Source organism: Scleropages formosus, chromosome 2 (assembly GCF_900964775.1).
Source record: "Scleropages formosus chromosome 2, fSclFor1.1, whole genome shotgun sequence".
NCBI classification, from domain to species: domain Eukaryota; kingdom Metazoa; phylum Chordata; class Actinopteri; order Osteoglossiformes; family Osteoglossidae; genus Scleropages; species Scleropages formosus.
Genome location: NC_041807.1, coordinates 21,711,512 through 21,723,903, shown reverse-complemented (window position 1 = coordinate 21,723,903; position 12,392 = coordinate 21,711,512). Strand labels below are relative to the sequence as shown.

Genomic DNA, 12,392 nt, shown 5'->3' with positions numbered 1-12,392 from the left:
CTCTGAATTTGTTATTGTCAGAAACAAGACCATGTTACGATGATGAACAGGCCTGTAATATATAATGAAACTATATATTTTTTGGGTTGTCAGTGAGTTTGTGTGTGTTTGTTACGTTTGTATATTACTGTTTTGGCAGCATGTGAAAAGCTAAGCTGAACACTTGGTGTTTTGTGGAATATAAATGAAGGCTGGCTTCATGCACAGAGGAATGGATCAATACACTGCAGCTGTAATGTCTTTTTTGAATATTGCTCTGTATTAAATCAGCATAGCCTGGTTCCAAGGCAGCCAGTTGGTTATGTGTACCACTCTAAAGCATCTCTGTTTTCTTTTATGTCTTGTTTAAGTGCTTGCACTTTAAAGAGTGAGCATTGCATGACAAAAATAAACTGATAGGTATGCCCAAAAGTACAATCCTTGGTGGATGTAATGTACCCCTGGGTGGAAAATGAATATTTAAATAAATAAAGTCATGAAATTCTCAGATCAATAACTCACCAGGGACTTACCTGATCAAAATGCACTGGTTGCTACATTTCTTTGGTTAGTCACATACATTTTCTGCTGTGTTATTCCCCTGTGTTGGTTTGAGCTGCTGGCTCTTATTGAATTTTCATTAGTCTCAGTAGGTTATTCCAGGACATAATAATTTATTGCGAAACAGTGATTTCTCTGTGACAGGTGGGGGATAGCAGTATTACCAAAGAGAAACATATTCTTCTACTTATTATGTTCACTCTTCACCAAGAAGACAATAGTGGAAAAACAGTATTCAATGCCAGTGAAATCAATCTTAATAATATACTGGGAATCTAAATCTTACATGCGAATACACGTTTTCAATCAAAAGCATAATACCATATATTTATAGTATGTTTTGTTTCTTTGCCTTTGACATATACCACTATTCACCACACAATTCTCAGACATCAGATGCTGGGTGTATTTACATGTATTATTTTGTTTGTTCAACAAATCTTAAAGTTATACTCGTGGAGCTCTCATGCAGTCTTTTGTATTTTTTAATACATTATAATTATCTGAGTAAAATAGTTCATACATTATATTCTTGCTAAATAAGTGAGGAAACATGGCCAATCAAGGGCAATTCCTAAGTGTTAGTGACACTTTTAAATCCCTGCTTTAAAGGAGGGTTTCACTGATGAGTTTGGAGAGCTGATGAATGTGCACTGAAAATGAAAAAAAATGAATTCATGAGCCATAAGATCTCCAGGTCTGATCAGCGCTTTGGACCAGGAGAGAGTCCACAGGTTTGTGTTTTAGATGGAAGTCCACATTTTTTATTACTTTGTCAGTCATGATGGGGAGCTGCAGAGTAACTGCCGGTATAGCTAGAAAGACTCCAACCATTGGAGTTAAGGGGAAACCAGCTGTGGAGTTTATTATTGTGAATACAGTGCAACTTCACAGTTAGACAAATCTTCAGACCAACCCAATATGATAGGAATATGGCCAAGGTTAGGCTTGCAAGAAAACACTAGGACAACTACATTTATTAATTTAGTGGATGCTTGTCTTTGAAATAATTTACACTCTTAATCTACCTACAACTGTTTACCCATTTATACAGCTGGGTAATTTTATTGAAACATTTCAGGGTAAGTATCATACTCAAGTATAGTAGACAAGTATGTGAAAATTTAAGTAATCACCATCAGACCCAAAGACAGCAATGCTAACCACTGCACTATCAGCAACAGGCATTGCTCTTGAAGACTTTGTTGGTACAGGCCAACAAACTAGACTGCAGAGGACTGCATGTGACGCCGTTTTATTTATTTAAGGTAACCCTGATTGCGTGATGGTGGCCAGGTGTACACAGAGGCTTTCAAAACTTGGGAGAGAATGACCTGGTTTGAAGAGGAGGTGGTTTCCTGCAATACAGTCAGTGGAGTATGCAACACCAGCCACCTCTTGTGTTTCCATTCGAACTTTCAAATATGTCACATAGTGATGAAATCCACCCATAATTAGTTATGGGTTGTGACTGATGAATGCTCTAATGACATGACAATGTTGCCACTACACTAAAGCTGTGATCTTATCTTCATTAGCATGTCCCAGTTTTTCACAGAAAGTCCTGAGTCTGCTACAGTGTAGCTCACATTGTTCAGGAACCATCTTCGGTGCATGTATAATTTAGATTTTATTGCTCTGAATTTTGTTAAACAAAATATTAAAAAAAAAAAAAAAAAAACACAATGGTGGACCTGAACTGAGAGATATTATACTCATAAGAAGCTTCAAACACTGAATATCAGCTCACATACAAGTCAGCTCATGAATACCTATGAAGAAATTCCAATAGACCTTAAGCAAAACTATTACAGAACTTGAACCCTTTTGCCTCCACATTTTCTCCTGAATGTAAAGTTAGTATGAAAATTCCCTCATGTTTCTGTGCAGTCCATCCTTCAATTTTAGCCCCGTAGAAGGTTCTCAACATCCCGTCTCTGTGGCCTTTGGTGTTTTAAATTACATTCGTTTTTTGAAAATTCTCCAAGTCCACACCATTTGGAGTAGTTAAAGCTGTCTCCATCTGGACTCTGCAAGGCTGTGCGCTGACTCTGTTGAACCCATTCCGCACCTCCCGCATTCACCAACCATTCTCCTATTCTTGTAATCTGGTTTCAGCTTCTGCAAGATATACTGATGGGTCCTAAAAAGGCATTTTTCAGGTAGCTAAAGGCATATTTGTTTTAAATTGACATATCAAATTACACAAAAGCTCTCTGTACTAGGTTTGAAAAATAAAGCTCTGCGCATTGGTAGACTAGATGAAAACAATGATTAGCAAGTGTCAACCTGATTCATACCTAGTCCATATCAAATAACATTGCATTGACTTAACTGACATTTTTTTTTTTCCAAAGTAACTTTATTTCTCCATTTATATTGCTTGGTAATTTTTTTTGTCTTCGTTCAGGAAAAGTACTTTGATGAAGGGTACTACAGCAGGTGGGATACAAACCTGGGTTCTTTGAGTCTAAAGGCAGCAACTATAGCCACTACAATATTTTCTGCTCTAAATATCACACACAGAGAGACTGAAACTGCTTGTCCCAAGTGGGGGTCGCAGGGAGGCGGAGCCCAACCCAGGGTGTAAGCCTGGAAAGGGAGAGGACACACCCAGGAAGAGGATTGCCAGTCCATCACAAGGCATTCCACGCAGGACTCAAACCCCAGACCCACCACAGGCCAAATCCACCGTGCCACCATGCCCTGTTTGTTCTAAATATGCTTTACCTGATGTTAATAAGACTTGAATTTGACTTTCATTCCATACAGATCTTAAATCAAGGGTTTTATTTTTGTATTACTTATCCCACTTTGAAATTAGATTTTTCATTCTGAAAAAATAGACCCATGTTATTTTTAATGAATGTAAGGAAAGCATGGGCACATTTTATCATTAATCAAAGATCCATAAATTAATAAAAGGCAATTTTTGATTGCAGTTGCTTTTTACTCTGTGTACAGGGTAGCTTTCTTTATTAATTAATTTATTTTATTAATTATCAGTGCAGTAAGTGATATTTTGTCTAGACCTTTATTTTTTCATTAGGTTTCATATCCTGGGCACAGCTATAATGCAGTCATCATTCTCCTGATCCTCTTACAATATAATTTTCAACTTGACCTGCCAAAACATTTTGGTATATTGTACAATAGTCACCCTAAGATTTTTCTCTGCTAGGTACTGAAGGCAATATAGAATAGAGAGGCAGACTATTGATCTGAAGATAAGACCCTGCAGAAATTTCTCAGCTACTGTTTGCAGAGAGATTTTAATGGGTACCCTGTTCCCACAAAGTAGCCCTAATTGACGCTGTTCAGCTGTTTGCCACAATTCATTAGTTTTTGCAGGCCTGGTTCCCATTAAACACTTAGGGTCCTAATATGATTGTGCAAGATAAGATGAGCATTTAAAAGCCAGAACATCTTCGTGAGGAGATGGTCATTAATACCAGTTGCCCTTTGAATGAAGAGATAATAGAGTCAGCTCAAGGTTGAACCATTTCTGGATGTGTACCTGTTCTAATTGAAGCGCTTCTTTGCAGTGTGCTCATTATTTCCAGAACAGTAGTGAAAAAGTGTCTAAAAATTAAATGACACAAGGGTATATAATATACAGCTGAAGTAAAAAAAACTCACATCATTCCATTATGCGGATGGCAGTGCAGTGCCATTTTAAGAGGAACCTGTGGATCAGCTCTGATTGAATATGAAGCTTCATGACCGCACAGCCAAACTAACCCTTTTCACTAAATGCTTTTAAATGTTTCATTTGCTCAGGGATGCGAATTGCTTCTTAGGAGAGCAGCATGTGTGTGTAAATTTACTCATTTAAGCACACACACATCCACAAGGAGAGACCTATTTCAGCTATGTTAAATAAAATAAAAAGATTCTGAAAGCAATCACTGAGAAAATGAGCTCAGTGGTTATGTAGCAGTGTTTTTTTTTTTTTTTTTCCCCCCAGCTGAAGCTGTTTTAATTTTTTTTTTCTTGTGATTGCTGATAATCCTCACCGAAATAGTCTCCTATAGCTGATTTCAGGCATTGTCAGGTTCAGCGGTATTACTTTGTGTGCTACTGCATGTGTTATTTACAGGGGCAGTATATGAGTAATTTATTAAATTTGCTGCCACTTATGTGAGGTGTGGGGGCCAACGGACAGTGGTGGTGTGCTATCATCCAGCTCATCCTTAATGAGAGCGGATTAGAGGGGATGATCCCAGCTTTGCAGGCCCCTAGTCCAAGGCTGCAGAGGTCAAAGGCAGCTTGGAATTTCATGCTGCAAATCCAACACCGGCAGATAATAGTAATAATAAAATAAATTGCCCTCCCCTCCCTGCCATCTCAACTCTTTCGCTGCCCTGTGATGCACCAATTGAGATTATTTCACTTTTCCTCTTTAGCCATTTATATTTATATACTGGAATATTGCCCTGGAAGACTTAGGGTTTTATTTCAGTTTCTTGCCAGAAACAGCAACAGTTGTCACCATGTGATCCAATTTAATTTATAGATGCAATCTGCTTAAGTTCTAATTTGCTTTCAAACCAGTGAGTTCTGACCACTTCCTTGCTTCGCAGTGTGGCAAGAGCCATATGCACAAAACAGCAAATCTGTAGGTGAAGATGAGGCATTGTGAAAAAGGATGTAAAGGTGACAGGATACCTCTCAATGGAGGAATACGATTCATCCAATCAGTGCACATCTGTACTGGCAGAGCTTGAAGGCCCTTGTGGGGATCATGTGACTGATAGTGTATCATACATGTGTGTAGAGTGATTTATCAAAATTAATCCATTGTGTCCAGATCCCTTCTCAGGACACATCTGTGACTGAGCGCTTGCTTCAAGGTCAGGCTGGTACTAAAGGACATACAGATATAATCTGGTTGTGAAACAGACAGTGAGATCCTTGTTTTCATTGATTGTAGCTTGAATTTATTTCAATGATTAAAAAAAAGAAAGAAGCATCTACTCTGCATATCACACACACTGGCTAAAGCACTTGTCCCATACAGGGGTCGTGGGGAGCCGGAGTCTAACCCAGCAACACAGGGCGTAGGGACACACCCAGCACACCCAGGGTGGGATGCCAGTCCATCAGAAGGCACCCCAAGGGGGACTCGAACCCCAGACCCACTGGAGAGCAGGACCTGGTCCAGCCCACTGCACGACCACACCCTCTACTCTGCATATCAAGGGGGGAAAAGAAAAAAAACAAGAAACACACAACTTTCTAACATATTGTGATGTGATAACAGTTCCAACAGTGATGCTTATTATTATTATTGTAATTACCAGGATGTAACGGTCATTGTTATCACTGTCACTTTTATAGCAGGCTTACAGTGAGTATTGTATAGCCCCAAGTAGGGCAGGTTTCGTAATTGAATTGCCTGAGCCTGTTTTGCTGGGGGATGCAGCACCACAATCCTGACTGGCAAATGCCGTTATAATTATTATTCAGCTTTGCTGAGAACCAGCTAATATAATGGCCGCTGTTGCACTTATCTGTGCAGAGCAGGCCTCCTAATGAAACTTGAGTCGGAATGTCTGGTGCTGGAGTGCTTAGTCTGGGGGAATTTCAAGAAAAGGCAGAAGGGCCACAGCGTGCAGAAAAAGCTAATAATAGAACATGGTAGCAATCTAAAATGTCTTTCTATGAAAGGGCATTGAACACCCATTTAAAAGTACTGTCCTAAAGTATATATACAGTATTTAAATTTATTAAAGTTAAATTGTTCTCGTGAGACATATTATTAATTTATTCTTCTGTCTTAAAAAAACGTATTTTTTAATGCCAGTTTATTGTACATCTGTACTACTTTTAAATGACCAAACTTAACTAACTTAACCAGATTCAAAACAATTTCTAATAAGATTTTATCTGGACCTGTACCTGTCTCTACCATGATGTTGAGTTCATTCTTCCACCAAAGCTGTTAATGCTTGCCGTTACTACCTTTCCTTGCTTTGGCCATTATTGAGAAAATGGAGTGACTCATGGACAACTGCTGGACAACAACTATTGAAGTAATGCTATTTTGTTATTAAACTGGGAATAAAATTGAGTCCATCTACCATTATTTCATATTACATGGAATCTTGAGATGGCACTGATATTGTGCTGCATGAGAGCCTATTGCTTCTGTCCGGATATATAGCTGAAACAAATGGTGTACTGTCGTACTTCCTGCCCTAAGGCTGCTATTTTAGTATCAAAGGATAGACGTTCAGATAAGGTGTACACGTATTTTATCTTAAATGTTGGTCTTTACCTTAATGTGTTTGGAATTCTACAGTCTTAATTTAGTTTTATGGACATTTTTTGAAGAAATGAAATATCTGAATTGCACTTCTTTTCATGGTACATAATAGATGGTTGCCAAGAAATAGAGATCATTTTAGTAGATATATTATAAACCCTGAGATAAAAATTCTTAAAATACATCAGACACAAAGGCATAGTTTTAATTGCTTTGGATCATGATAGCCAGTTATTTCCTAGGTTGATAACACTGAAGAAACATTGTTGTGTAGTAGCTTTTTAAAGTTATTAGAGTGCCAACTAGTTTTTGGGAAATACACCACACTGACCATGTGTTATCTTAGACAAATTCAACATTTTACATGCAAAAATACTGCATTATTTTATTTAACTTTTATAGTCTTCGTTGTTCCCCAGACAAAGGATCTGTAATAACGCCAAAGAATTCCTCTACTGTTCAAATGGATAAAACTGGCATTAACAAGAATAATATACAGTGAAAGATTTTAAGTTGTTTCCATTTATAAGTATTTTCAAATGATAATAATGGAAAGGGTGGCATTTTCATGCTGTACTGTGAATCTCCAGAGTGGAGACTTTAGCTGCGTATCTTTTCACTGCAGTCCCACCACCTCCGTGTTTGCCATGCACCATGATGGTGTGCCATCTGTCTCAGCGGTGACTACACTTCATGCCAATATGTTGCAAAGTCATGATAAACACGCCGCTAAAACTACAGTTCCTGTTCTCTGCTTGTGTGCTAGGTGACAGCATCCTTTTCCTCTTATGAACAAGCATGCGTAATGTGTGCTTTAAGGCAAGGGTGTCCAAATTTTTTTGTCCAAGGGTCACGGTCATTATTGTGAATAGGTTGAAGGGCTGCATGTGTAAAAATTATAGAGTGACATAAGAATTAAAAGTTCTAAATTGAAAAATGATTTTGTTGTGTTCTATTTCCGTGTGGTGTCTATAACTAAACTGCTTTATCATGTCATTTAGTAGAATTTATTGTATTTATAGTAGGTATAGTATTATATGTGTTGCGACAGTTTATATGCTGACTCCTGGCTGGTGTTACTTATGTTGGTAAATGTACAGTGATTAGAATACTGTCCAGCTGTATACTGACACCCCCTCACACAGACACATCCACAACACACCCCTTGAAGGGTGTATCTCCGAAGGCACAGAACAAGCCTCTACCTGCCACATGGGACCTCTCCCCACCGCCGGCTGCCGTGATTGGGCAGGCGAGAATTAAAGCGGCCCGTCAGGATGAGGGACTGCGTCCGCCTGATAGCTGGTTGTCGTGGTAACAGTGCCCCCAGAGGTCGCTGGGGCCCGTCTATATACTGTGCTAAGAGACAGGAGAGCAGGAAGCGGGTGGAGGGAGAGACAGGCAGGAAGCTGGATCCGTTTACAGATGGACAACAAATACAAATCACACATAGAAGAACAAATATGTGAAGGTACAAGGGGAAAGTCAGTTGTGTTGTTAACTACCACCTTTGCCATTATTAATAGCTGTTTGTTACGTTATTAATAGTTAATTTCCTACACATTAATCATGTTCATTGTGGTGCTCTAAACAGCACAGCTTAATTACATTGTTTCCTCAATTACCCGGCCAGCTTCTCTCAATGACCAAAGGAAACACAAGCCAGCTTCACCAAGAGATTTGACTCAACATTAAGTGAAGGCGTGCAGCCAAATTATTGGCTCCAAGAGCACAGACAGGCTTGGCTTATTCTAAATATGAGAGTGAAATAGTCAAAAAAGACATGCAGAAATAATTGTAATTTTGCAGCAGTGATCCTTATTAATCAGTCTTGACCACTCTTGTGGGCATTGAAGGTGGAAAGGGCCCCTGATGAGCAGTCATTTCTCCCAAAGTTCATATGGCAGAGATGGAACTTCATTTATTTATCCCTTCCATTAATATTTCCTTCTCATTTTCTTCCCTGTTTAAGGTATACTCTTTCAGACCGAAGACTATACCAAAAAAAACCCAGAGGATATGAAGCTGAAGGGCTTTTGAAATCAACTGTGGTAAGAGCATGTTTAAAAAGTGTTATGTACTGGCAATTGACGTTTGCTTTTATCAATAACAAGGAGCTGAATGCAGAAAAATACTTCAGAGAGCGAGTGGAATAATTAGGCTCGTTTAAAATTCCATTCTCCTTGGAAAAAATCTGAAGTGTGTAATAAAATTGATCTCATTTTTTATTTATGTAAACTGTAATTTTTTTTAGAGTTTTTAGAATTAAAAATATTATGACGAAGAAGGTGCCACAAATCATATGGTGTGCACTGATTTAAGGAACAGGAAGGGGGCGTGGTGGCGCAGCGAGTTTGACCGGGTCCTGCTCTCCGGTGGGTCTGGGGTTTGAATCCCCCTTGGGGTGCCTTGCGATGGACTGGCCTCCTGTCCTGGGTGTGTCCCCTCGAGCCTTATGCCCTGTGTTGCCGGGTTAGGCTCCGGCTCAGCGCTCACCCACTTGGGACAAGCGGTTTCAGACAATGTGTGTGTGATTTAAGGAATTATTTATTTTTGTATGTACTAACGTGTGATATCATGGACAATATATTTAGGCCATTGTTTGTAATATGATTTGGGTTATGGCGACATGGATATGTTATACTGGAGTGATATGTGAATGCTGTACTGGAGGATGGACATTTCTACACATCTTTCTGTCACTCCCAGGGTATTTGTGTCCTGTCACTGGCACAATACATCAATATCGACAAGTCTGACAGGCAAAGTGAGTGACATCATATACTAATCAGAACAGGTTAATATTATAGATTTTCTCCCAGGGTCCAGTAGAGATTGTGGGAGTTGTGATATTCAGTAAATCTTTGAAGGAAATTGACTGGAAAGCACACGTTTCCCCTCCTGTACCACGTGGGACCTTCTCATTTAGAGCTTGAGCCCTTCTTTGTGATCACAGCAAATCTTATTGATCATGTTAAAGCCATCGTTTTGTTCTGAGGCTCCCACAGTATGCTTGTGCACTGTACACACACCAAACACCGAGCTCCCAGTCCGCTGAAAAACTGCAGGTGCCTTTTGAGGGAACGATAATACAGCCCTGTCTCCTGAAGGCAAAAAAACAACCTGTTCAATCTTGCTCTTAAATGAGGAGCAATATACGACTGCTATACAAAGCATGTTCATGAAAGCGATCCCCTCATTCAAAATGACCTGACTCATCCGATTGTATTAGTGAACCACAAGCGTGGGTCCAATGAGGAACGTACTGTACAGGTAACAAAAGGCATTGAACATACGCCGTAGAATATTCCGACAATTTGACTCAATGTGGGAATGTGGCTCTCAGTTCATTGGCGAATTTGTGGGGGGCTGCTTGTTTTGCATGCAAAATTGGCCTGTGTTCAGTGTGGTTTTGTGTTATTTATACTCACGAGGGCAGGGGGGCAAACTCACCAGCGAGAAAAGACTGGCAAATCCCCGCAAGCCGCGCAGCCTGAAAATAAAAACAGACGACGGGGCTTGAATAAGGTCGTGGCCCTGTGGAAGTGTGCCTTGTAAAAGTTCAATTAGAGCAAGCATGATTAATTTTTACTGCTTGCATCCAAGGCATTGTCTTTAGCAGACAATACAGCGCAAGTGTCGTTAAGGCTGACAGCCTGTTTAATATGCCCAAGTACCCCCTGTGTGTTATGGGCTGTACACTCCACTCTACTTTACATTTGTAATAAACATCATAAAGAACAATAATAAATGACTACTACTCAACTGTAAACACTACTTATTTATGATCGTAGAACTGTAAATTAACCTTGCATCTTGAGGTAATGGATTTTATTACTCTACCATTTGTAATGTTCTGTTTGGAAATGGAGGAGGTTTGGATATAATGCACCAGTCAAAAGTTTGAGTACGCATGATGGAAACTAGCTTTTGCACCCGAGCCATTCCGTTTATAAGTTTGATCTGGATAGAATCAGACGTGTCTTCCCAGCTTTTTGCAGAAGTTACCAGAGATGTAGGACACTTGAAGGTTTGCTGTCACTGTCCCATACAAGTATTGCTTAGATTGCCCAGTTGTAGTCAAACTTTTGATTGGTACTGTACAGGAATGCACACGATCACCTCACCATGAAAAAGGGTGGGAAAAAAATGCCCATTGCTAGGATTTTCTCTTCAGTTTCACTGAAATTACTGAACTCAATATCTGCTGAGCTTAGAGGCAATGAGTTTTGCTTAACAAATGTATGTTATTTCATAATTTGTATAGCTATGTTCTTTTATCCTTTCTGGTTTTAAATTAAAAGTTTTATTGGTGAAAACACTCCAAGTCACGGTCGCTGTGGTCCATACCTTATCCCAGAAGCACAGCGTGCTATGTTAGTTAGGGCTCATCGCAGACTTGTTTTTTAAAAACAGCAAAGAAATGTTTAAAAATGTTAGCACGCTATTAATAGTAGTTATTCTGCCTCTAGCTGTGTGCAAACCATATTGATGAAGCATTAAGATGTGAGACAGAGTTAGGACTGACCAAGACCATGATGCTACACAGCTGCTTTTGTATGAAAAGGGTATACACTGAGCCAATGCATAAAAGATGCCCTGTTTAATTCCATAGCCCTTTATATTAACATTTAATTATAAACTATTTTAATTTTTTATGACAACCTGAAACTACATGTGTATTCTTATTTCGCACCTTAGCTCATTCTATCATTTTCTCGGGAAAATCTCGACAAAAAGAAAGTGTGTCATATTAAAATATAAATAGTCCCCTCGGTAAGTCACAGGGGTTAGGGTCACCTCATCATTGTCCAAGGAGAAAAGAATTTCTGTTGACATGAGTATAGATGTTTATAAGTGCTCCTGGGTACGAGATCCTTATTCTGTGCTTTACAGAGTTGAGTGATGAAAATTACTAACAGTAATAGGTGACTGCATTTTTTTTTTTTTTTAATTTTGAGATAAGAGGGTTTAATGTGGGGGGCGCAGTGGTGCAGTGGGTTGGACCAGGTGGGTCTGGGGTTCAAGTCCCACTTGGGGTGCCCTGCAATAGACTGGCGTCCTGTCCTGGGTGCGTCCCCTCACCCTCCAGCCTCACGCCCTGTGTTGCCGGGTTAGGCTCCGGCTCCCCGCGACCCCGTAAGGGACAAGTTGTTCAGACTGTGTGTGTGTGTGTTGTGTGGGGGGAGGGGGGGGGGGTTTTAATGTATTATTGCATATCTTTTTTTCATTTGTCCTTTTACTAACACTATGTACACCTGAACTTGTCCTGTCATTTTCTGCACTCATTCTATAACACCATACTATTCGTATTTTTACAACACCTCAGCTTTCAGCTAGCAGTGTACCAATAAACTCTATCATATGCCTTTTTTGTATTAATTTTTATGCAATGTCCTTTCTGAGTCAAATGGCTGACTCTGTATAAAACTTGGATTTCAGAGTTGTTTTGGGGTTGGAGTTGGAATTGAATTAGTTTCACAGCAACCACTCATTTACACACACACACACACACACACACACACATACACACACACATTTTCAGAACCGCTTGTCCCATATGGGGTCGCAGGGGAACCGGAGC

General features: G+C 39.6%; 1 protein-coding gene across 3 annotated transcripts in view; it reads left to right on the top strand.

Moving 5' to 3' along the window:
* The window catches only part of LOC114912536 (receptor-type tyrosine-protein phosphatase S-like), a 150,168-nt gene that overhangs the window by 36,873 nt on the left and 100,903 nt on the right, over nucleotides 1-12,392 (top strand). For 2 of the 3 annotated variants that reach the window (XM_029259773.1, XM_029259766.1), the window contains exon 2: nucleotides 8,781-8,859. The exons of the other annotated variant lie outside the window; for it this stretch is intronic. The gene's annotated coding sequence lies outside the window, so the exon portion shown is untranslated. The remainder of the gene's footprint in view (nucleotides 1-8,780; nucleotides 8,860-12,392) is intronic. 3 annotated transcript variants of the gene reach the window in all.